Source organism: Orcinus orca, chromosome 15, assembly GCF_937001465.1.
Source record: "Orcinus orca chromosome 15, mOrcOrc1.1, whole genome shotgun sequence".
Taxonomy (NCBI): domain Eukaryota; kingdom Metazoa; phylum Chordata; class Mammalia; order Artiodactyla; family Delphinidae; genus Orcinus; species Orcinus orca.
In genome coordinates, this window is record NC_064573.1 from 54790381 (window position 1) to 54816234 (window position 25854).

Sequence of the window (25854 nt, forward strand, 5' to 3'; positions counted from 1 at the left end):
CCTAACTACGCCGGGACGGACTCAGGATTCACTTTCTCACAAGACAGTGGTGCTGTTCTTTCTTTAGGCATTTTGCCAACCTGCAAATTACTTTAGAAACAAAGCCAGAGTAGAAAATGAGGTGACTCAGATACTACGTTATAAAACATTCAGGAAACCAGTGGAAATTTTAGCAGTCACACAGTCTGAACAAAAATCTCCAGTTGTAATCTAAAAATTGCTTCCTCAGAGTTGCTTTCTGACCTTGGTGAAGACGGATGGGACTAAAAGCATCTTTTAAAATGCTATAATAACTAGACATTCTGTTGACACAAAGGACATTACACACTTTATCTTCATTCCCTCTTGAAACTCACTGTTAAGGAGCTGAACTGTGCCCCCAGAGTAAGCTGACGTTCTCACCCTCAACGCATCAGCAGGCGACCTTATTCGGAAATAGGATCTTTACAGAGGTAACTGAGTTAAAACGAGGTCATTAGGGCGGGCCCTAAACCAATGACTGGCTCCCTTATAAAAAGGGGATATCTGGACAAAGACAAACAGACACACACACGGGGAGAACGCCGTGAGGACATGAGACAGTGCTCCAGGTGCTGCCACCTACAAGGAATGCCCAATGTCGCCAGCTAACCGAGAGCGGCCCTCAAGGAACCGGCCCCACTGACACCTCGACCTCAGACTTGCTGCCTCCAGAACTTTGAGACAACACATTTCTGTTATTTAATCCATCCGTTTGTGGCACTTTGTGACGGTGGCCCTAGCAAACGAATCCACTCACCAACACAACAGGAAAGAAATGTAACAGGAGTAACTGTTAAGTACAAGGAGAGAGTTTAGAGGAAATGGAAGAGGTCAAGTTTTTGAAAGATGGAAGACGGATGGAGAAAAAAAGGAGGACTAGACAGTAAGGGCTCAAAAGCCCTCCTCGGTGGAGAGATGTCGAAAACCATGACAACTGTAAGAAAATTTCCGAGTCAAAGCCACAATTTTCCAAATTGAACGTTCCCACGGGGCCCAGCACAGCGGAGAAGCGGCAGCCGCCCTGCCGGGCTCCACAGAAGGCCGTCATGATGGGAGGAGCCGTGGATGGTGTCCAGGGCCCCGCGGTGCCCTGGAGAGAAAGGTTCAGAGACACCGCATGGGGCTCGGGCAGAGGATGCGTGGCTGCAGGGAGCTCTGAGGGGGGTGAAGCCACACAGGCTGAGGGGCGCCCACCACCCTGGGTGTCCTCCCGGCCTCTGACCCACCAAGACCAGGGGACAGACACGCTCGCAAGCCACCAGGGCGGGGCCGCGGGGCCCCATCACACCCAGCCCAGCGCAGCCGCCACCAGGGCTGGGGATCATGAGGAGAAAGAGCAGGCGAGAGCACCTGGAGAGGGGAGAGGACGGGAAGAGGGGCGGGGAGGGGGAGACACGGGCATTTAAAAGTTTGGGACTTCTCAACAGTAACAATTCAAAATTCTAAAGGAAAAGTATTTCCGCTCTAGCTTTCTACAGCCAGCCTCCCGATGAAGGACGAGGCTAGAACACATTTCCAGATGCATAAACCTTATGGACTTGCCCTCCGGTGAAGCTTTCCTCCACGCCCAGCGGGACCAGGAGGCCGAGGGAGAAGTGGGAAACGGACCCGACACAGGGACCCAAGGCAGGCGAGGGTCACGGAGACCAGGCGAGGGGTCTGGAGCTCTGTCGGAAATTGGGGGCCTGACACACAAGCCAACACGACAACTAACAAGCATGGAATCAAGTCCCACAAGAAACAGGTAAAAGAGCTGAAGGAGCTGCTTCTAAGAAGCAGTCAACAGCCCTGAGGAAGAGACTCTCGTGCTTTTCACCGCATACCTCAAAGTCCCATTTGAATTTTTAAACTATACATTAAAAAAAAAACAACTTAAAAATGTCTTAAGATGAAAAGAATTATTATGTGATGCAGGCTTATAAAATGAATCTTATTCACAGGAATGAAAACTACTAAAGAAAAGAAAAATAAACACCAAGCAAATACGAGCGCTGCGGGGCTTTGTTTTGTTCTGCTTTAAATTAGGAAAAGCTCTCTTCCAACTCTCAGCATCAGCCCCTGTGGTCCATTTGAGACTCAGGTATCTCTCACTAACAAGACAAAACAAATGAACCAGGAAATTTAACTACAGCAAAGTTCAGACTTCCCTGGTGGCACAGTAGTAAACAATCTGCCTGCCAAGGCAGGGGACACGGGTTCAGGCCCTGGTCCGGGAAGATCCCACATGTCGCGGAGCAACTAAGCCCATGCACCACAACTACTGAGCCTGCGCTCTAGAGCCTGCGAGCCACAACTACTGAGCCCATGTGCCACAACTACTGAAGCCCGCGTGCCTAGAGCCTGTGCTCCACAAGAGAAGCCACCGCAATGAGAAGCCTGCGCACCACAACCAAGAGGAGCCCCAGCTCGCCACAACTAGAGAAAGCCCGCGCGCAGCAATGAAGGCCCAGCGCAGCCAAAGATAAATAAATAATACATTTATTAAATAAATAAATACAGCAAAGCTCCTATCAAGTTATCTAGTTGATTCACTTGGAGCAGGGAAATGTCCTAACACAAAAGCACTTTTCCATTCTGTGGCAAGGATATCAGCAAAAGATTTAGCCAACATTTAAAAGGATGACATTCAGCAGATGAAAAAAAAGCTCAGCTATCCTAACAATACAGGTATATTAGCAGTTTTCAACTAGTAGAGAATAAAATTTTATGTAGCTTTATAATCTAAGGAAATTTTTCTGAAAATGATTAGAGCTTGCAGAAAAATGTCAACTACTTAGAAACGTGATAAACTAGTCAGCAAGAGAATTTTCTTCTTTTAGTTAAGTTTCAGTTAAGTATTCACCTGCACTATATATACCAGATACATAAGACAGCTCTGTTTTCTAGATACTACAAAAATAAGGCTCTACCTGCAGGCCTGGACAACAAAACTTAGACAGCCAGAGATAAAACGACAGCCAAAATCACAAGGCTTAAATTTGTAAACATGCGTAGTGCCTAAGACACATACAAAACTGCTCAATCACGAAAATATATTTCCTATTTGACACTACAAAGGTAAACGTTCTGGGTCAAGGAAGAAATTTCAAGCACAGAAAGCAGTATTTTTGAGACATAAACATCTTTCAGCTGAACATCATATTCTCGTGCTAAAAATGTAAGCACTGAAGCTCTCTCCCAGATGCTTCCTTTGCTCCCTTTCAATCCCCGTGTACAGTACTCCTTTCTCAATCCCTCCCTGCACAGCTTGGAGCAGCAAAATGTCCTAACACAAAAGCCCTTTTCCATTCTATGGCAAGAATAACAGCATACCCCTACAAGAATACAAGCTACTTCAGGGCAAGGCGGCTGTTCTACTCGCCTTTCTGCCCTTTGCCCTGAGCCTCTAGACACTGGCGTCCCTTGTCCAGTCAGAGCTCCCAGCCTGCCACCCTGCCTCTGCTCCTTGGGGTGGCTTGAGGCTCTGGTTTAACACACAACCTCCTCAAACCCTCAGAATCAGCCCAGCAGAAGGTACTGTGGTCTCCACGTTACAGATGAGACAACTGAGTAAACCGAACACCAAAAGTGTGTTCCAGGACTTGGAAATTCCTGAAGGTCTATGAATGTATTTCTGTTTAATGGGAAGTTCCCCTGCACTGAAGAACTGATAAATCCCAAGTCATTAATTTATTCACCGTAAATAAAACACCATTAAAGCTCCGTAGAGGACTTCCTTGGTGGCACAGTGGTTAAGAATCTGCCTTTCAATGTAGGGGCCAAAGGTTCGATCCCTGGTCCGGGAAGATCCCACACGCTGCAGGGCAACTAAGCCCCTGCACCACAACTACGGAGCCTGCGCTCTAGAGCCCATGTGCCACAACTACTAAGCCTGCGTGCCACAACTACCGAAGCCTGTGCACCTAGAGCCCGTGCTCCGCAAGGAGAAGCCACTGCAATGAGAGCAGCCCGCAACAAAGAGTAGCCCCCACCTGCTGCAACTAGAGAAAGCCCACGTGCAGCAACAACAACCCACCGCAGCCAACAAAACAAAAGAAAACCTCCATTAGAATCTTTCTGCAGATGTAGTTGGCAAGTGAGTCAAATGATAGTGACGAGAGCACCAGTTCACAAAAACTCAAACTCAGGTACTCAACAACATCAGGGGTTTCAGCCAGCTGCCCCCATGGGTGGAGGGGGAACGAGGCTCCTATATGGAGGAGGAAGCTGGAAGCTCCGTCCAACTCCGGAATGTTGGACCTCGGTGCTGCTATGTGTGGTCCAGTCCCAGGTAACCAGGGGTCACAGAGGACGCTCCTCAAATCAGCAGTCAAAGGTACCTGGGAAGATCCTTCAAGAAGGGGTGGGTTTGGATTCTGACAAACTATGTCGCTGAGCCCAGCTCTCCTTCTCAACACTAAATAGAACCACCTTCCTCTCAGGCTCAGCTGAGAGCAATATTTAGCCAGCGTTTAGGGGCCCAGTTTTAAACACTCTGTCCTGACTCATCATAGCGATGTGATCACGCTGTGGAAGCGGGCAGAGGGAAATCAGCTTCACATCATCCAATTCGTTCCAGAGCCGCCCGGGGTGAGGGGCGGGGTGGGGGGGGCATCACCTCCACTGTTCCCTCCGCTGGCTTTTCTCGCCCTGGCACAGTTGGTTTTGCACATATAAATGATTCAGAGAAACCCAAGCCTCCTATACAGCAGGTGCTATCTTTCTAGCAATTTATAGATGCTGACACTAAGAATAAGTTCTCCAGTTCTACCTAATCAAGTCAAAACAAAACCCTAAAATTGACGTCAAGCAGACGCAGGAGAATCCTTACGGTCCTTGGGCAGCTTGGTGGTGATGGAGCCAGGGCAACGCCACCGCAAAGCTGCGAGCCTTCAGCAAAGCTCTTTCAGCCCCACCAGCATCACCTAGAAAATGGGACTACTATCTCCATCTTGCAGGGTCATTGTGGCTCGAGATAATTTGTGTAAACCACAAGCCCTCACACAAAGAAAGTGTTCAATCATGTAACTGCAACAGTAATGACAACCGTTCACAAACATCAAACACCTCCTAGAAATTCAGTGTTCCTAAAAAGTAGGCATCAGCACCATGTTACAGACCAAGAGTCTCAGTAGCTATCTTTTAAAGACCCCCAAATTCCAAATTCTTACTTTTCAAATAACATTACTTAGGCAAGTTTTTTTAATTGGCTGAGCCAGTGAGAAAACCCTGCAACAAAAGGTCAGTCCTTTCTCAAAAGGTATTTGTTTAATACACATTTTAAATGATAAAACAGAGAGCTTTCTCTCTTAAGTGATACTTCCCTGAATAAGGCCTGTCTCTGTGCAGTTCATATGTAGAGATGACTGTTAACATTATTCGAAATTCATCCAAAAAACTGTTGAAATTTTAAAGAAATATAATATGTGGGCAGATGCTTTGGAATGTTTTACAAAGAAAAAAATAATTACACGTAGAATCCTAAAGAAGCAAAAAGTATATTCACACAGAATCTTAAAGGAAACAAAAAGTATATTCCCTACGGGTCTGCTGTAAGCCCAAGCATTCCTTCACTTAGGCTGGTTCAGAAAAAAGACGCATCACTTTACAAGGATCACAGACCTACGACTCAACCTTTGGGGGAAGTACCATATCACATCAGGGAGGAGCAACTCAGATTTCTTAATTCACATGAACTGTCTGATGGTTCTGCTGTCTCACAGTTGATAACAATGCAAAATCACACAATAAAATTAACAAATAATTTTATATTGAATAGCTCCTACCTTTGAAGGGCCTCTCTTTTAGAATGAATGAAACAGCACGTCTCTAGTACAGCAGGACACACCTATCTTGCCGGGAGCCAGAAATGTCACATCATCATGAACTGAACAGATGAGAACCATCCTGGCCACTGTACAACTCCCGTTTGTTTATTCAGAGGTAGAAAAAAGGCTTTTAGGTAGATTTCAATTCCAGATTAACCAATGAACGTTTTTGTTTATAATTAAGATACTTTCTCTATAAAAAAGAAAACATCCTACTACAGATTTAAAAACAGATGGGTTAAACCCTCCCTTCCATTATATTTCAGAAATAGGTAAATGCAGAAATTCAATCAGTCACTAAAGGTGTGACTTGGCACCATACACCTATCTTCCTTCTTGCAGGAAAGTCACTAGTTCCAGCCTTAGAGTTTCTGAAGGATGCTTTCCCCATCCTCAGCTTCTCCTCTTTGTCCATAACTACTTAATTATAACCACCAAAACCAAATAATTTTTAAACCTAGATAATGGTACCTCTTCTCTTTGAAATATTAGGGACTTTAATCATGTTTCTTAAACTTTTCAAATCCATGTTCCTTTACACTCCCTATAATGTTACGTAAAACATACAACAAATTAACAAATGACCAAAAAGTTAAAAATCAAAACAATAGGAGAAAGCACAACAGACCTTCAAAGCCCCCAATGCCCTGCAAGTACCAGGTCTGCACAGCCGCTCGGGCTCCCTCCATCCGATTCCTCCTGCTCATCGACCTGTGAGGGCCCGACCCTTCCCTTCTTTCCCCTTCACAGAGACTTTTAAATTTACAGATTCAGTCCCCACAACCGTCCCCCAACAGTGCCCATGTTTAAATGTTCCTCCGCCTCCTCAAGCTGTCCTTTCTCTACTAGAATCTGACAAACCTTTAAGGCTGGCTTCTTAATCCACCCAACACTATCTGTCTCTCCTACTCCGGCCCTCGGTTCAACAGCCCTCGGTTCAACAGCCCTCGGTTCAACATTTACAGAGCGAAGGAGGCAAATTGGTCGCAGGGAGTGTCTGAAAATTAAGGAGACAGTCATTATTTCCTCTAATCCTGGTTAAGGCTAGAGGAAAGCCACAGGTGACTTAGAGCAAACACAATGCAGCACCGAACAAGCAAAACAGCAACCATATCATCAACACTGTGAAGGGTTTGCCTCCTGCAGCTGATCAAGGGAAGTGAGTCTTGAGGACTGAATACACAGGTGGAGACCACTGGGAAAAAACTGAACTGAGAGCACAGGGAAACTCAGATTTGCTAAAATAGGCGAGAACAGACCATTGCAGATTCATGAACAGGAAAGATGAAAAAGATGCTTGAAGTTGAAAACAACTTAGAATTTGTAAACCACTTTGAATTTTACTTATACTCTGCCTGGTTGAAAAAAATAAGTTGAGAGAGTTCAGAAAAATTTACCTATAACTAAACAATAAAGTGAAGGGAATTGGTACAAAAAATAAGGATATGAAATGAGATAAAGGCAACAAACGCAGTTACTCTTCATAAAGTTAACTACAGAAGTAAAGACTTTCGAAACTGTCCAAATATGCCAAAAAGTCAGTTGAAGGCGATCCACCAGCTACCCAGACTCTACAAGGAGTGCTTTTCTGGAAGCCAATGTTTCTCCTCCAAAGAAGTAGGAAAGCCTTACTTGGATAGTTCATGTTTAAAATATATGACAGACACAAACACCACATAATAAAGTTCTAAATTCTGAGATTACAAAAACAGGCAGCACATTCCAAATGGCTTTTTAAAAGATCACCTTCTAGTAGTCTCTCAAATTATACATTTGACCTAAATAACCTAAAAATAATTTTAAAAGGTCCCACTCCTAACAACACATAAACCCCTTGCCTTTTGGCCACACCCTCCTTGTACAGACGTGCAATGAAGGCAGGAAAAGGATCTGATGCTGCAACCGCAGCGCCACGCTTTACAAGGGGGAATGAACTCTGGCTCCTTCCTTCCTCACTTCCTTGTAGCAATTTTAACACCAATCTAACTGACAAACAGCGGCACTGAAACTTAGCATTCAAAGCCTTCAGAGGAAAAAGATTCTAAACTATCATCAGTGAATCAAATAAGAAAAAATGTGTGCTGTATCATCATTCTAATCCCAAAGTCACACTAAGGGCTTTATCTTGCATTGCAGCACCGTTTATCTCCTAGTGGATTCTTTTTTCCTTCTCCTTCCCTCTTGATGGAATGGAAACTTAGGGCAGAATCCTCCAGTCCCAGGGTTCCACAGCAGGGTCAGACCACCTGGGCCCAGCTTCCTGTTGTCAGTCAGGGCAGCTGAGAGGAGCACCGCAGAGGCTCGAGTGGCCACACCACACAGGCTGCCACGGACTCACAGAGATACCAAGTGACTTCACCTGGACCCTGGGGGTGAGCAACTTCTCCATTATTATCCTAGACTACAGGACCCCACACATGTAAAGTGTTTAGTGGTAGTAACAGTGTGTTACTAAAATAATCAAGCCCAAGGCAGGGAAGGTGGATTCCAAAAATCAGAGCTAATAGCCAGCAAAGTCGCCAAGACGACTTCTTATTCAAATACCATATTACCAAAATATAGCCATAACGCTTACTGCTCCAGCCTGTGGGAACTATCCTCAAAGTTTTAGTAAGACATCATTTATATAGGATTCTGCCAACCGATGGCTCTGCTTGCCAACCTGTGAGCTGTCTCATCATTAAGAAGGCAAATGAGAGGTCAGAGAACTCTGGGGCTCAGCCAGAAAGAAAACTTACTTCTAAATGAAGAGAATAAGATCAAAACAGGCTTTCAAAATAAAGGTCTCAAACCACTGCCCAGCGATTGATGAGAAACTCAATGTGCACACACAAACACACAGTGACAGCCGCTGGGGTCCCATCAGAAAGGAAAGGATTTAAATTAAAGGCGGGCAGACTTAACTCAGACTTAAAGGGAAACTTCTGGACAGGCTGCGAAGCACCCACGGGAGGCAGCTCATTCTACCTCCTAACAAGACAAGCCCAGTGTCCCCGCGCTGTCACATATGAGGAAATGCCTATATGAAGACACACACCCAGGAGAAATAGCTGTCGACACAGAGAACCAAGCTATATTTAAGCTCGATATTAATGTTTAAACTAAACATTGCAAAATGTTCACTGTAATGCTCGTCAGCTTAACTTAACCTTCTACCACCTCTAGTGAGTGGCACTGCCAGGATTATTCATCCAAAGCTCCCAATTCAGGACAGCTGAGTGAACTGGCCCTCAGGTCACACTGCCTGCTGCTTCCTACCTTCATTCTACAGACCTCCGCAGGGGTCTCTTCTAAAAGCTGGCTCTGCGCTGGGTGCCGGCAGCTATGAGTCTGGCTTCAAGGACTCGGTCTAGCGCAGGAGACAACGCAGTCAGTAACCAAAACATGACAGTCCAGGTGAGGAGTACCTTCTATGGCTATAAGAATGTAACAATACAGGACACGGAGCCCCAGCTGACCCTATTATGTGCTTCTTCCCAGTGGCTTCACTGTAGTTTTGGATGGCTCTCCTATGCTCCCATGTCCTGTTCCTCCAAAACAAAGCTTCTCTGTTAGTTCTCAACCATGCCATCCATCATTAGCACCTACCATCTCATTTCTAGCATTCTACAGCCATCACCACCCACACCTGGGCCTGGAGATACTGCAATCTGATACATCACCACCACATGTAAGTGGAGGGAAGCAGCCACCCACACCGTCCAATGCTCTTCCACACGTGTCCTTGGGCCTGCTTCTCATACTCTGGCCGAGTACGGCCTGAGGGTAACTGCCCTTCGGGCAAAGAGGATGCTGCCCTAGGGGACCAGACACCGAGGGCTACATTACTCGAATCCTTCCCCCGCCGCTCCCACCTCTGCTACACCTGCCGCACTTTTCAATCTGAAACCGCTGAGAACAATCAGTATCAAACCATCGACATATAAGCCATCAGGGGGGCACTAACTAACTTGTAAATTCTTCAAAATATATTTCAAAACTGACTTTGTGTTGTTCAAAGCATTACAAACTAGCCAGGCCAAGTTTTAATAACCAGTAGCGCTTACCAAGCATCTTCAACAGGGCCTGGCGTGACACCAAGGCAAGAGACACTTTTTCAGTTAGGGAAAAGGAAGAAGAAAAAAAAAAGGTATGGAAAAATAATCCCCAAACGTGCATTTTAAATCAGCCTAGCGGTTTGTTAAGTAATTCTTAACATTTCCAAATATTCAGAGTTCCAACACTTTCTGAAAGGAAGGATGATCTTTCAGGTCCTGTTTTTCATAAGTGTGCCTTCCAAACGACATCCCTAGTTTTCAATGAGAACAGTCTCAGTTTGTCCGGGCGGGGGGAGAAACGATGACCCGCGGGGTTAAAAGTTGAGAGAGCAACCCTCAGCATCAACTGTACCTTAACATGTTCGACACAGATTAAGATGTGCAGAGGGGAGGGGGTTTGGGAGGTGAAAAACTACTCACACTGGGGATCCGGTCTACAGCCCTGAGGCGGAGACGCCGGGCAAACGAACGGCCGCAGAGGAATAACTGCAACTTCCCGGGCCCCCGCCGCGATGCGTATCACGTGCCGGGCCCCCTCCCCCAGGCCCGGGAGCTGAATGGAAACGCGGCCTCCAGCGGCGCTTCCCTCACCGGGACCCGCTGGGCCGAGCGTCTCCGGGGCCGCAGCTCCAGCTTCCGTGCCGCAGAGCCAGTAGGAGGGGGTCCGAAGTGACCCTCCGCTCGCGCGGCGGGGGCACCAAATTTTTCAGTCTCCCCGCCCGCCGCGACCCCCCAGCCCACCCCGCGAGTCCGTGTTTCTAGATGACGCCGGCGGCGGGGCGCGAGCAGGGGGCTCGGCCAGCGCGGGCCCGAGGGTCCCGGCCTCTGCCGGGCGGCCCGGCGCCCGCGCCGCGCTGGACACCCCGCCGCCGAGGACCCCGGCCCGGCACCGCCGCTTACCTGCAGCGACTCTGCTCCCGCCCCGCGCTGGCGCCCGCAGGCGGCCGAAGACAAGCGGCGGCCGAACGGCGACGATGAGGACCGGCCCGGCTGGGCGCGCTCGCGGGCGGCCGAGGAGGCGGGGCCGGCCGGGGGCGCGCGCGGGGCCCAGGCGCCCGCCGCCGCCGCTGCCTCGGGAGCCGCTTGGGCCGCAGTCGAGCCGGGCGGCCCTCATGAATGGGACACGGCACGGCGCGGCGCGGCGCGGCGCGGCGGCGGCAGCGGCGGCAGCGGGCGGTGCGCAGGCCCCTCCCCGCCACGTGACGCCGCGCTCCGCCGCCAGCTCCCGGCCGCGCGCCGCCCGGCGGACTCCCTCCTGCTCAGCCGCCCCGCGCGCCGCCGCGCTGCCCATCTACCGCGCTCCCGGGAAGGCCCCGGCCTTTCGAGTGCTTGCTGCAACCCGAACGTTACTTTTCCGCAATCAAGTTTCTTCTGGTCCCCATGGCAACCGCGGCGGGTCACGTGGATCTTAAGAGCCCAATTACCGAAAAAGAAATATTAAAGTGCAAAAAATGCTCACGGCATGAATGTTTTATAATCCACTTTTGATCACCAGTAGCGCATCTGCTTCTTTGCTTACTTTCTCCCCCCCACCCCCACCCCAAATCCTACTACACATCCCCTTTTAAAAATATACTGTTTAAAGAAATGGATTGCCAGGGCTGTATATTATTTTTGCACACTGGTTTTGATCTCTTTGCTGCTTTTGCCGCTATTGAAAGTTATGGATGGAAGTACATGTGTTCCTTCCAAATGCCATTAATTTCTCAATACGCGTCCTGTGGGGGATACCTTTGAGGATACTGAAAAATAGGCATTTATATAAAGCTCCTGCGTGCCGAGCCAGCCGCAGCACAGTCTCTTCCCAGAGATGGGCTGTGGTGTGACTGGGCTGTGCTGCGACCGGGGGACCAGCGCCCTGCCATAGGGGCCCCTGGGCTGGTTCTGCAGAAGGAACCCGGGCAACCACTTCCTCATCCAAGTTCCTTCTGCCTTTCTCAAGCATTCAGCCAAGCTTTGACCCATCCTAAACCAAGGCCCAGGGGAAACGAAGGTGGTTTCCTAGGCCCAAGGTCACTAGTAGAATTTTCCTCTTCGGTGCCTTTCACCTGGCTTCACGAGCAGAAAAAAATTCTCAAAGACAAGGACTGGACTTCCCCCTTCATATTTCAGGAGCATTTCACTCTGCTCTGGAGAAGTGGAATTAAAGCGAGAAGAATAGCTGGATCCTCAGTTTCTACATCAATAGAATGGAAACAGTAATGACTTTCCCACGGCACACCATTACATGTAAAGTGCCTAATTTAGCTTAGCGTCTGGGACCCGGAGCGTGCTGTTGCTGTTTGCTTTTTTTTTTTCTTTCCATTTTTCCCACTTGGATTTTTCCTGTTTCTTTCAGGCTATTTTCACTACCTCCTGCCTTGGGAAGGAACTATTCTGCCAGGCTTCCTTCCTTCCTTTCATCATTCAGGAAGCCTTAGACATCCTCCCTTCCTCCAAACCCACCTGAGATTTGATCCCTCAGCTGAATGATTGGTTCAGGTGTCTACGATTTTCTCATTCTCTGGTGTCTACCTGCTTTACACCACCCCCTAAGCAAAACAGAGACTCATGAAATACCTGTTGCACGATAGGCCTTCACTCCCTTCCCCTGACACCTAAGAAGTGTGTGGCGAGCCCCGGATTCCCACTGAGTCCACTGGAATGTAGGAGGAAGGAAACTCTTCCTTCACCTGTAGTGACCCCACCCCCTTCCGCTCCGTGTCCCTTCCCCCAACTCTGGACTCACCCCCTCAGCGTTAGCAGGCTCAGGCGTCTCCCACCAGGGAGCCGCGAGGGGCCCGGGGTGGAGGAGAAGCAGGAGAAGTAGTAGACTTTCTTGTCCCCAGGCCATCAACTTTTCTGCCAGCTTCACTCCCCAGCCAAGCTCCCTGGAAAGAGGAGGCCCCCCTTTTTCATTTCTTCACAGCCTTCATTTCTCCTCCGCCCCTGACGTTCCTCAGGCCAGAGTCACCAACAAACTTCTGGTTGCCAAATGCAGTGGACCCTTTCAGGCCCTCCCTCACAATCTCTAGAATAAGATGCTATTGACCATGATTTCCTTCTGGAAACTCCTTCCTCCTCGCATCAGCCAGAACCCAGAGGGCCCCATGACTGTGTTCAGAGGTTTTAGACACCTCCACCAGCATGGCCCACGTTGACGCCAAATTCAGGTCCACTGTGTTTATTTCTTCAAATCTGTTCCTCCTGAATCTCCTATCTTGGCTAATTGCACCATCATCCACGTAGTCATCTTTGCCAGAACCTAGGAAGGAGTCTCATTTCCTTCCTCTCCCCTTCCATGTCCACCACGTCTCGTCATTTCTACTCTCCAGAGCCCTCTGCAGAGCTACAGTGTTGGCTGCCTTCAAGAGCATCCACAGCTGCACAGCATGAGGCCTCATCCTCTAGCCATCAGGCCCACCCTCACCACATCTCTGAGGATCCACTGGGGGCAGATTCAAGTTGGTCTCTCTGCTCTCAGTTCCTGAGCAGTTCGAAGCACCCTCCATCCTGAATTGCAGATCTGACCATGGTACCAGTTATCGGCAATCCACTGCCCAGAGGAAAAAACCCAAGTTCCCTAGCAGGGCATACAGGGTACTCTTCTTCTCTTCATTCTTCTCTCCTCCGTCTAGCTGGTGTGCTTTAGCCACCCCTTTTGAACCAGGCTAGGTTTTTGTTTTGTTTTTTTTTTTGGCTGCGCTGGGTCTTCGTTGCTGCGCGCGGGCTTTCTCTAGTTGCGGTGCGCGGGCTTCTCATCGCGGTGGCTTCTCTTGTTGCACAGCACAGGCTCTAGGCACATGGGCTTCAGTAGTTGTGGCACAAGGGCTCACTAGTTGTGGCTCGCAGGCTCTAGAGTGCAGACTCAGTAGTTGTGGTGCATGGGCCTAGTTGCTCCACGGCAATGGGGGATCTTCCTGGACCAGGGCTCAAACCCGTGTCCCCTGCATTTACAGGTGGATTTTTAACCACTGCGCCACCAGGGAAGCCCCGGGCTGGTTTTTAAAATATGAACTTCCATTTTTCTCCATACATTTCCCCCTCTCTCCACCCCCCCTTATAAGAATGCACACAGGCATTCTGCTCGTCTCCAGGAACTTCTGAAAAGCAGAAGTTGCCTGCAAGCCATTTCCTTCCTGTCTTTTAATTTCCAACACTCTAAACTCCTTGAGGAAGCAATCTAACTCAGGAGGGAGAGGGCTGGTGAGAAGGGGCTTCTTTGAGGGAATCCGGAAGAGTGAAGGATTTTCCCTAGAATAAGAATCCAGTCTCCCAAGCCTGGAGTTGGAAAGGAGGTGGTCCTATGCCCTCCATCTGGCAGCTCCCAGGGGAGGGGATTAAGTCGTAGAGAAATAACTTTGTTGTTCCCAGTTTTTGCGTCTCTTCTATGAGAACACAGGCTAGTTAGCATTTTCTGAGCCATCACTCCTTAGCTTCCTAGTAATTCTAACTACAAAGCTATGAGGTAGCTGCTATTGTTAATACCAATTTATAGATGAAGGCACAGAGAGGTTGAGTGACTTGCCTCAGGCCTCACAGCTAGTAAGCTGAGATCCTGGGCTTCATCCCCAGGCCTGCTTGTTTTTAACCACCTTCCCGCCACCTTCTGTTAGTTTCCTCTACTGTCCTACCCCAGTCAGCATCTCTTTTTCTCATGCTACTAGTCTACCTTGTACAGATCACAACTATAGCACTTATTCCAAACATAGTAGGTGTCCAATAAATACATGATGAAAAATAAAAGAGGATTTCCATTTCTAGTTATATGCTTGGCTAGGTGTCTGGACTAACTCTTCCACTGAAAAGAACAACAAAAATACCGGGTAAAATATTAAAAATATATTCTGAAAAAAAAAATTCTGGAAGGGATCCAAAAACTGGCAAGAAGTTAAGAAATAGCCCTAGGACAGAGTAGAGGCCAGAACCCAGGAGAGGTAAGCAGAGGCCAACATCAGCTTTTGCCTGGAAGGTATTTGCTGAATCTAGTGAATCTGAATATTGGTTTTTGCAGCCTTGGGAGTCTTGGGGACAGAAGTAAAAGCATAGGGTCTGCTTTAAGTGGGGAGTTTAATGGGAGACCCAATAAAGGTGGGACCCCAAGTGCAAAATCATAGAGTAAGGAAAAAATTATTTTTGAGCCCACCCAGAAACCTTACTAAAGTTGGTCATAGATCGAGCCATAAAGCAAGTCTCAACAGATTTTGAAAATTTCCTATCACACAGAGCATATTCTCTGACCACAGTGCAATTAAGTCAAGAATCAGTTTAAAAAAAAAAAAAACTAGAAAAACCCATTTGTTTGGAAACTTTTGGGTCAAAGAACAAATAGTTATGAAAATGTGACAGTGTTTAAATGCTGTGTAACAAATATTCAATAGTACATGTGGAAGCTAAAGAGAGGAAACCTAGACAAGTAGCTAAAGGGAAATTTAGACCTAAAAGCTTATATTAGAAAATACTTGGAAGTGTAAAGAGCAAAAAAGTTAGAAAAAGAACGGCAAATAAAGTTCAATGAAACAGAAGAAAGGAAATAAGATAAAATAAGAAAATAAAATTGAAAACAAACATACAATAGAAAGGACCAATTAAGCCAAACACTGGATTTGTGAGAGACTAATACATTTTACAAACTTCTGGTGAAAACTGATAAAGGGAAAAAGAAAAGGTACAAACAATGTGAGGAATGAACTATATTCCTATATAGTTTATAATCACACATGATGCAGAAATTACAAGGACATATTTGTGAACATTTTTATGCCAATTAATTTGAAAACTTAGATGAAGTGGGAAAATTCCAAGAAATATGTTAATAAAACTGAAATAGGGCTTCCCTGGTGGCGCAGTGGTTAAGAATCCATCTGCCAACGCAGGGGACACGGGTTCGATCCCTGGTCCAGGAAGATCCCACATGCCGTGGAGCAACTAGGCCCGTGCACCACAACTATTGAGCCTGCACTCTAGAGCCTGCGAGCCACAACTACTGAAGCCCGCGTGCCTAGAGTCTGTGCTCTGCAACAAGAGAAGCCATTGTGGTGTGAGGCCCACACACCGCAACGAAGAGTAGCCCCCACTCGCCACAACTAGAGAAAGCCCGTGTGCAGCAATGAAGACCCAATGCAGCCAAAAATAAATAAATAAAAAAAATTAAAAAAAAAAAAACTGAAATAGAAAACCAGAATAGACTCATAACCATTCAAGAACTTGAATCTGTTGTTAAATATTTTCTGCAAAGAAAAATCCAGGCTGAAACAGTTTTACCAGTGACTTCTACCAGACATTCAAGTAATAAATAATCCCAGTGTCTCACAAGCTAGAGTATGGAAAAAGATGGATTATTTCTCAAATCATTTTATGAGGCTGGCATAAACTTATACCAAAATCTGACGAAGAGAATGTGAGAAACAAAAAATTTCAGGTCAATCTCACACATAAATATAGACAGAAAAGTCACAGGCAAAATTTTAGCAATTTGAATCCAGCAAGATGATAATCAGAACCAAACTGGTTTACCCAAGAATACAAGGTTAATTTCAAATGAGAAAAATCAATTAATGTAATTCACCACATTAAAGGATTAAAGGAGAAAAATCATATAATGACCTCAGTAGATGCGGACAAATTCTCTGATAAAATTCAATACCCATTCAGATGAAATACATAGAAAACTAGGAGTCTTATCCTTGATGAAAGGTATTTACAAAAACCTACAGCAAACATTATATGTAACCAGTCCCTTTAAAATGGGGAACATCATAAGTGTGCTGCCATCTCCACTTCTATTCAGTATTGTACTTAAGGTCCTAAATAGTGGAGTAAGGCAAGAAAAATAAATAAAATATATAGATTGGAAAGGAAAAAATCACAATGACATAATAGTATATGTAGGAAATTCAAAAGAATGTGTACCGAGCCTGTTGAGATGAATATGAGAGTTTGGCAATGTTTCTGGGTACAAAAGTCAATACGCAAAAACCATGAGCATCCATATATACCAGCAATAAACAGAAATGAAACTTTTTGAAAGATGCCGTACAGTGTTTACTATAATTACTTTATACTCCTTATCATATTTCTATACTACTGCCCTTTTTTTTTTAATCAAACTCAGCATTAAAATACACAGTCTAAGAAGAATGGATAAAGAAGATGTGGTACATATATACAATGGAATATTACTCAGCCGTAAAAAGGAACAAAATTGGGTCATTTTGGGCTTCCCGGGTGGTGCAGTGGTTGAGAGTCCGCCTGCCGATGCAGGGGACACGGGTTCGTGCCCCGGTCTGGAAAGATCCCACATGCCACGGAGTGGCTGGGCCCGTGAGCCATGGCCGCTGAGCCTGCGCTCTGCAACGGGAGAGGCCACAACAGTGAGAGGCCCGCATACCGCAAAAAAAAAAAAAAAAAAAAATTGGGTCATTTGTAGAGACGTGGATGGACCTAGAGACTATCATAAAGAGTGAAGTAGATCAGAAAGAGAAAAATATCGTATATTAATGCATAGATGTGGAATCTAGAAAAATAGTACAGATGAACCGGTTTGCAAGGCAGAAATAGACACACAGATGTAGAGAACAAACGTATAGACACCAAGGGGGCAAGTGGCGGTGGGGGTGGGATGAATTGGGAGATTGGGATTGACATGTATACACTAACATGTATAAAATAGATAATTAATGAGAACCTACTGTATAAAAAATAAATAAAATTCAAAAAAAAGAATACACAGTCTTAACTGTTTCTTCAGGTCATCATTTTCTTACCAAGGCTCCCGAGTCTAAATGTGTATGCTTTTCTCCTGTGAATCTGTCTTTGTCAGTTTCATTTTCAGACCCAGTCAGGGGCCCTAATATGGTCAAGGAAAACTTTTCCCTCCCTTACAGTATCAAAAAACAAGACACTTAGGAATGGATCTAATAAAATATATGTAAGACCTTTACAAAGAGAATTATAAAACTTCATTGAAAGGCTATGAAGAAGACTTAATTAGAGAAATATATTTATGGATAGAAAAGACCCAATCTCATAAAAATATTAATTCTCCACAAATTGATCTATAACTTCAACGCATTTCCATTTGAAATCCCAACAGAGGTCTCTTCTTCAAGAGACTCTTAAAGAAGAACACAGAGGAAGGAATTACCCTTCTATATACCAAACCTATAGTAATCAGTAAGGGTGGTATAGGTTCAGGGAGAGACAAACAGACCAAACAAAAACGAGAGCCCAGAAACACCCCTGGCATATACGGAAACTCAGTGTATGGTAGAGATGGTAGCTCAGATCATTGGGGGAAAGATAAACTTTTCAATAAATGACGAGGAGGCAGCTGATTATCCATATAGCAAAAAATAGATGTGGACCCCACGCTACACCATTTCACCGAATCAGCTTTCGTTGGATTAAAGACCTATATAAGAAAAGCAAAACTGCATTGCTGTCATCATTTCAAGGATACACTTGTTTTCACATTTTACCATTTCTGAAATTGTGATTTTTCTTACCATCAGTGGCAACTTAAGATTCAATGATAGATGATACAAAACTTTTAGGAGACAATGTAGGAGAATATGGTAACAAATTCTGGGTAAGGAAGTATTTCTAAAGCGAGAATGTATTCACGACACACATAATCAAACAAATATTTGAATCCAAAAGATACAGAGAATTCATATAAATCAATAAATAAAAGCCTAGCAATCAATAGAAAAGCAAGCAAAAGAAATGAAGAGGAATTTCACAAAAGAACAAGGGTAAATGGTTCATAAACTTATCAAAAGACATTTAGTTTCATTGGTAATCAGGGAAATGTAAATTGAAACTACAATGAGATAACACCACACACTCATCAAAACGGCTAACATAAAAAGTTGTTCAATGCCAACTGTTGATGTGGAGTGACCAACCAGAACTCAGACACACCGCAGGTTGGAATTCAAATGTATAATAACTTTAGAAAAACAGGTTGGTATTACCTAGAAAGTTGAATGTGCACATATACAAAGACTCAGTAATTCCAATGTAGGTATGGCTTCTAGAAAAACCCTTGCACAAGTGGACTCAAAGACACATACAGGAATCAATGGCAGCATTGTTCATAGTTGCAAAAAGCAAGAAACAACCCAAATGTTTACCAAAGGTGGACTGGATCATTAAATTGTGGTATAATCATACAATGAAATACTACACAATTACATCGACATGGATGAATCTCAAAAATAAAATGTTAAGCACAGAAGCAATGAAAGATTAAGATATGATCCACTTCATAAACAAGCAACTCTTAAACGATAAGGATAAAAGCACAGGTGATAAAAATTATAGAGAAAAACAGTGACGAGAGTAACAGAAATTTCAGGATAGACTTGACGTTGATAGAGTGACAGGTGCAGTTTGGGAGAGGCATGCAGAGGGTCTTAGGTCGGGTGATGTGCTATTTCCTGGCTCGGGTGATTTGTATATAGGTGTTTGTGTGTATCTTTATTTCACGAGAAAAAAAATTTTTAAATGAAGGACAAATGAAAATGAATTAATAAATGAATACATCTCTGTATTTTTTAATGTTATTACGTGCCTGCAAGCTTTGTAAGTTTACCTTCAGCACTTATAAGACAAACTTAGTACGTCTTACCACTTTCCTAAGAAGCTGCAAGAAATGGTTTGTTTTCAACAGTGTGTCGCAGTCTGTTTTGTAATAAATCCTAGATGATGAGGAAGAAAAGTTACATAAACCAGACCAGAAGTGCAAAAGGAAGCATGAAAGCTCTTCTAAGAAATCACTCACAATATACCTACCTCCAAATCATGCCTTTGAGTTTGTTTGCATTCTTTCATTTTATTTTTTTAAATTTTTGGTCGTGCTGTGTGGCTTGTAGGATCTTAATTCCCCAACCAGGGATCGAACCCACGCCCCTGGCAGTGGAAGCATGGAGTTCTAACCACTGGACCTCATTTTTTTTTTTTTTTTTTTGCATTCTTTTAGTCAGTGGTTATAATTCTAAGTCCTGAGAACAAAGCCATCTAACAACTTTCTTATTTTCACAGGCCCTGTGCTGCTAGGGTCATAAAACCAGGACCTCGGAGGCCCATGTGTCCAGCTACTAGAGCAGAAATCCCCTTGGGCAAGTTGTCCTGTCTCAGCTTGAATCCTTCCAGTGGGGGGCAGTTATTCACATTGGGGGCACTCTGTCCATTATTAGGCAGTTGGGTCTGTTGCCCTCCTGGGTAGGCAGAGCTATCTATGGGAGACCTTCCTGAGGTCACTCGATGTCACCTAGGAGATGGAATCTCTCCAAAAATCATTATCTCACTGGAATACCCACCACCTTCTGTAGCTGAGCAGCTTAGAGAAAATGTGTTCTGTAAATTCTGTGTGAGAAGGATTTGATTATCAGCCGTTTAAGATTATTCTGCTTCCTTGTAGAGCTAAGCTTTCAGCAGCACGTATTTTACCTTATAACTGTACAAATAATGTTAACAATAACACTAAATTTAGAAGCTCTGGGAGGTGGGGGGATTTTAACTCTCCTTGGAAGGGCTCTGCCCCAAGCCTGTTGGAAAGCCACAGCAATTCACAGAGACGGCCTTACAGCAATGACTTGGAGACCAGCCTGGAAAACTTTCCATTTGTGAACATTAACTTCCTTGCGCTTCTAGATTGCTTGTTTCAGCAGCTACTGTCTGTTTTTTTCCAGAACAGCCACTAATTTGAACGGAATGTCTGGATGACCCCAAACTGTTCTTAGAAAATGTGTTTGCCGAGGATGTCTGCTCTCCTTAAACTTCTCCAGAAGACTTGGGAATCTATCCTATTCCTCCTTGGTCTGGGGTGTTGCCTCTCCCTAAGGATCCCTGTTGCCACATCCACCCTTTACCTTCTCTCGTCCTCCCCATTTTCTCCCTCATGAAAGCTCTTCTCACTAAATTCATTTTCTTTTTTTCCCCTCTTTCTTTCGTATTTCTCTAAAGGGCTTACTAACGTTAGAGAAATTTCTTCCAATGTTAGAAAAATCAGGGGAAGGTGTATAGCTGTATAGACTGTTTTCTTGTTAGACCTTGAGTTTTACTATTCTCACTAGGAGTGTCTTTTATCATTAAGTAACAACCCATAGAATATATGAAATAAACGCTCAGCAAGTTCAGAGTGCTATGTCGTTATTAATCAACTAGCTAATCTACGGAGCCTCTCCTGGAGCCAGTGAGCTACCGTGTACCCTCCACCGACTTGTATGAGGAAGGAGACTACTTTTGAACTCGGGGATGGCCTGGTTTGTGAGTATTATCATCTGGGTGGAGAAGAAAACAGTGCTTGTCTCCAAGAACACAGAAAGAAAGGCAAGGTTCAGCCAGCATGGAACGGGGACTTGCCAATGTTTCACTGTTGGAACGTCTGCTATTCCCAACCGACCTCAGCCCACACAGCCCACCCCCACTCCATCCTCCCCTCACACGGCTGGGACTTTCTGTTTGCGCCAAAGGGCAAAGATAAAGGAAAGGTACAAACAGGGGGACTGGCAAGGAGGAAAACAATAAGAAGCCCAGGCCCCTGCACACAATTAGAAGTCAGCTTTAGGGACTTCCCTTGTAGCACAGCAGTTAAGAATCCGCCTGCCAGTGCAGGGGACACGGGTTAAAGCCCTGGTCCGGGAAGACCCCACATGCCATGGAGCAAGTAAGCCCGTGCGCCACAACTACTGAGCCTGTGCTCTAGAGCCCTCGACCCACAGCTACTGAAGCCCACGTGCCTAGAACCCATGCTCTGCAACAAGAGAAGCCCACTCACAGCAACTAGAGAAAGCCTGCGTGCAGCAACGAAGACCCAACGCAGCCAAAAATAATAATAATAATAAATAAATACATTTATCAAAAAAAAAGAAGTCAGCTTTAATAACCGACTGTCCCACGAACAGAAACAGGAGCACTTCAGGGGTGAAGGTGGGGTGGCCTTGGAGAAAATCTTCCCCAGACCTGATGTTATCACCATCAAATAACCACCTTCCTTTCCAGATTTCACATCTGCTCAAACTTTCTGGAATTTTCTTATGATCCTATGCCAGAAACCACAGCTCTGTGTGTCTACAGTCTGGATGCCAGTACAGATAGGGGGGACTTTGAAAGGACCTATAAGGTACTAAAGGAAATTCAAACTGGGAATGTGGAATTTACAATGGAAACAGACATTTAATCTGTCTTCCTGTTCTCAGATTTGAGTCTAAATTTAGATCACAGTATGGAAGAGCATGACCGGGCCTGAAAAGCTTGTCCTGCCAGGCTCACATCCCTTTACCTCTTCTATTTTAGCCTCATAGAGGCAGTTTTACGTTGTTTCTGTTTTGGAGATAGAAGCGTCCCGGGCCCCCCTTGGCTTCAGAGTCTTATCAACTCACCTCTGGGTGTACTCAGGGAAACCTATTAACGTTTGCGGAAATGTTTTTCCAAACCACTATTAGATAGTGGGACCCGAAGTATGTTTGTTTGGGTGTTAACTGACTTGGTGTTGGAAACCAACTATTCCCCAATGTAAAGTTTCTATAGATTATCAATGCTCTAGGCCTTTGAATGCCTGAGCTAGTTTTAAGAGAAAAGACATGGAAACAACCTAAATGTCCATCGACAGAGGGGTAGATAAAGATGTGGTACATATATACAATGGAATATTACTCGGCCATAAAAAAGAACGAAATAATGTCATTTGCAGCAACATGGATGGACGTAGAGATTGTCATACTGAGTGAAGTAAGTCAGACAGAGAAAGACAAATATCATATGATATCGCTTGTATGTGTAATCTTTAAAAAAAAAAGGTACAAATGAACTTATTTACAAAACAGAAATAGAGTCACAGATGTAGAAAACAAACTTATGGTTACCAGGGGGGAAAGGAATGGTAAGGACAAATTGGGAGATTGGGATTGACGTGTACACACTACTATATATAAAATAGATAACAACTAAAGACCTACTCTATAGCACAGGGAACTCTACTCAATACTCTTTAATGACCTATATGGGAAAAGAATCTAAAAAAGAGTGGGTACATGTATATGTATAACTGATTCACTTTGCTGTACACCTGAAACTAACACAACATTGTAAATCAACTATACGCCAATAAAAATTTAAAAAAAAGAAAGAAAGAAAACCCAGCAACCTGGAGATATTCACAGCAGCAACATCCCCTGTATGGTCCCACCTCCACCAGACAAATGAAGCCCTAAAGGGATGGTTTTGGTGACACACAGCACTCCCTCTAATTCCCCCCACTCCTTTTATCCATCCTCTGGTCCATCTGTTAACTAGACACACCCCTGTCCTCCCACTTACGTCCTCCCAACTTTGCTCAAGTTGCTCCCTCCTTCTGGAATGTTCTCTTGATCCCTTGATTCTGCTTATTCTTCCAGGTTCTGTGCTGCCTTTCCAATAGTCATCTCTAATCTCATTAGTTGGATGGAATTTTTCTTTTCATTTTATTGAATGACGAAGCAGTTTATTGGTGTCTCACACAAGGTCCCGCATCGTGATTATTTATAAGTAAATCCAATCTCTCTTTCTGGATCATTGGCTAGTTGACTGCCCGATCCATAGCTAGTTTGTTATCATGGCTTCAGTGATACCTAACAGTGTGTCTAACTCATTGCAGAGAAAAGCTTAATAAATATCTGATGCACAAATGATGAATGTGGCCTTGAGTAAGAGCAAAGTTGGATCTACTCAGTGGTGGATCGCATCATACACCTGACGTCCTAGGGGAGACAGCGAGCGGTTTCCCCAGCTAGAACACAAAGCCCACTGCCCTTGCCTCCACCAATTTCAAACTTTGTTTCCCTCCCCTGACCTCTCCCTGCCAGCCAAGCTCATCTCCTCATCACTGCTGGAAAATGTCAGGCTCATTTCTCAGTCTGAAGCTTTTATTATGACATTCTTCATACCCGAAATGCCCTACTCTACTGCTTCTAATTGTCTAAGTCTTCCCCTCCTTTCCAGGCTCAGTTTAAAGTCCCCCCCCCCGCCACTCCAAGAAGCTTTCCTTGACCAGGTTAGCCCTTGGTAGTGTAAGCAGATAAGGTAGGGGGCCCCAGAGGAAAAGAACCAGATGTAACTTTTGACATAAGAGGAACCATTTTAGACCTAAGCCATTTTGTGATCTAAGCCCGGCCACAATGCTTGCCCTTGAACAGGTCTCAGTAATCATGATCTCAAGGGAACAGAAGAACAAAGGCTGCATTGTTATTTATCTTTTTTTGTTTGTTTTTTTGTGGTACACAGGCCTCTTACTGTTGTGGCCTCTCCCGTTGCGGAGCATAGGCTCCGGACACGCAGGCTCAGTGGCCATGGCTCACAGGCCCAGCCGCTCCATGGCATGTGGGATCTTCCCGGACTGGAGCACGAACCCGTGTCCCCTGCCTCGGCAGGCGGACTCAACCACTGCGCCACCAGGGAAGCCCTGTTATTTATCTTTTTATATTGAAGTCTGGCTCATCCAGCTCCTTTGTAACTCCCTCAAGAACCAAAAATGTGTCCTTTAATTATTTGCAGCCCTGTCATTTAGAAGTTTGGGTTATAAACACTTTTGGTAATAATGACAATAACAAACAGTCACTAAGGTCCATATCCTTTTTCCTGATGCTGCTTTGAGGATGCTGCTGCTCTTACAGCTAGAATTGGCAGTGGGTCACAGTTTTCACCAGTAACCAGATTTTTGGTCTTTGACAGCATCACTGAACAGCTCTCCTAGCCCAGGACTGTATACCTTAATACTTTTTTTTCTATGTGAAAAATACCCTCAGTGTCTACCTATTTAAGCCACTGTCTTTGAGGTTTTCTATTACTTGCAGCTGATCACATTTCTAATCTACCATTTCACTGGTTTGTTATAAGGGTAAACGAGATAATAATGTAAATCCCTTAGAATCTCCCGGAGTAAGCCCTCACCAGGTGGATGTTGTTATTATTACTACTTTAAAATATGCCTCCATTACGTCCTCCTTTCCCCCAGCTCCCACACTACGGCAGTTGAGCTTCATAACGGAAGAAATACATCTTTTTTTTTTTTTTGTATTAACCTATGCTTTTCCTTTTGTTTTCTTTTTTCTTTTTTGGCTACGCCATTTGGCTTGCAGTATCTTAGTTCTCCGACTAAGGGATTGAACCCGCAACCTCAGCAGTGAAAGTGCGGAGTCCTAACCACTGGACAACCAGAGAATTCCCAACCTATGAATTTCTGAAGATATACTACAACCTTAGTCTGCTCAGGCTGCCATAACAAACTACCATAAACTGGGTGGCTTATAGACAACAGAAATTTATTTCTCATGGTTCTGGAGGTTGGAAGTTGGAGATCAGGATGCTGGCATGGCCATGGACCCTCCTCTGGCTTATAGATGCAGACTTCTAGTATCCTCACCTGGTGGAAAGAAGAGTGCTGAGGTCTCTTTTATAAGGGCACTAATCCCATCACCAGGGCTCCACCCTCATGACCTAATCACCTCCCAAAGGCCCCACCTCCTACTACCATCACCATAGAAGGTAGGGCTTTAAGATATGGATTTGGGGGGACATAAACATTCAGTCCACACAACTACCCTACCTCAAAGATGCCATCATAAGCAACATCTTTTTTAGAAAGCAATAGAACTAGAATGTTGAGCTGAGATGTTGGCCTCCACCTACCTCTAACCTACTCCCCTAGGGCCACCAGAAAAACCCAGGCCCCACAAGAAGCCCTCCTTGGAGCCTCACTTCACTCCTGCACCATGTCACACCTGAATGCCCTTCCCCAGCTCTTCACATGCTGATTCATCCTCAGCCTTTCAGCCTCAGCTCAAAAGGCCCCTCCTCAGAGCAGCTCTCCCTGATGACCTTTTCTAGACTTGCTTCCCCCATTTCTCTCCCCCTCATCAGCCTGCTTGTCTTCCTCTGTAACTGTCTGCTGGTTTGCTTGTCATTTCTCTGCCTTGCTGGACTGTATACTTCATTTGAGCAGGACCTCGTCTATTTTGTTTACCATT

General features: G+C 45.1%; 1 protein-coding gene across 2 annotated transcripts in view; it reads right to left on the minus strand.

The window, feature by feature from the left end:
- LPIN2 (lipin 2) overlaps nucleotides 1-25854 on the minus strand; it is a 105344-nt gene that overhangs the window by 71857 nt on the left and 7633 nt on the right. Inside the window, exon 1 of one of the 2 annotated variants that reach the window (XM_033439346.2) lies at nucleotides 10766-10884. The exons of the other annotated variant lie outside the window; for it this stretch is intronic. The gene's annotated coding sequence lies outside the window, so the exon portion shown is untranslated. Of the gene's footprint in view, nucleotides 1-10765; nucleotides 10885-25854 lie in introns of those variants that run through there. 2 annotated transcript variants of the gene reach the window in all.